A 562-nucleotide genomic window follows, 5' to 3' on the forward strand; every position below is an offset into this window, starting at 1 on the left:
GCAGCCCCTGGGCTCAGTTCCTCTAAGTTCATCTGCCTACTCAGGTTAAGTAATCTTCTAACGTAAAAAGATACGCTTAAAATAATGCTGCTAATGGCTTGCCCACACAGAGTTAGTGCATACTAGCCGCCCAGCGTGTGCTCTGCACAGAGGCGTGTAGTCTGAACTGTGCTCTGCTAAGCCTCGTGGGGCTCTTTGACCCTGAGGAAGGGGAGCTTTTTGTGATCACTCCCTTTATCTAATCAGTCCTCCAGCAGCGGGGTGCCTTTTTCTAATCAGCGGAGGCACCCTTACTCAGCCATTGGTAGCCCCAGGCCTCATCACCTGTGGGATACAGTCCATGCTCTCTCCCAGGCTTGCTTAGGCCAGCATCTCTATTTTCCTTTCTGTCTGTTCTCACAGTTGGACCCCTGGCCTTTAAGTCATCGCCACCTGCAGTATTTACTGTGCCCAGCAGGTGTCAGCCTTGAGTGTCTTTGCACAGATGCTCCCTGTGCAGTTAAGTGCACCTAGTACTCCAACTCTGCATGGTCTCCTCTTTCTACATTGTACCTCAGGGTTA

General features: G+C 51.1%; 1 pseudogene; it reads left to right on the forward strand.

The window, feature by feature from the left end:
- The window catches only part of LOC112067547 (centrosomal protein of 78 kDa-like), a 13,021-nt pseudogene that overhangs the window by 3,574 nt on the left and 8,885 nt on the right, over positions 1-562 (forward strand).

The sequence above is a fragment of the Physeter macrocephalus genome, chromosome 4 (assembly GCF_002837175.3).
Source record: "Physeter macrocephalus isolate SW-GA chromosome 4, ASM283717v5, whole genome shotgun sequence".
Classification (NCBI taxonomy): domain Eukaryota; kingdom Metazoa; phylum Chordata; class Mammalia; order Artiodactyla; family Physeteridae; genus Physeter; species Physeter macrocephalus.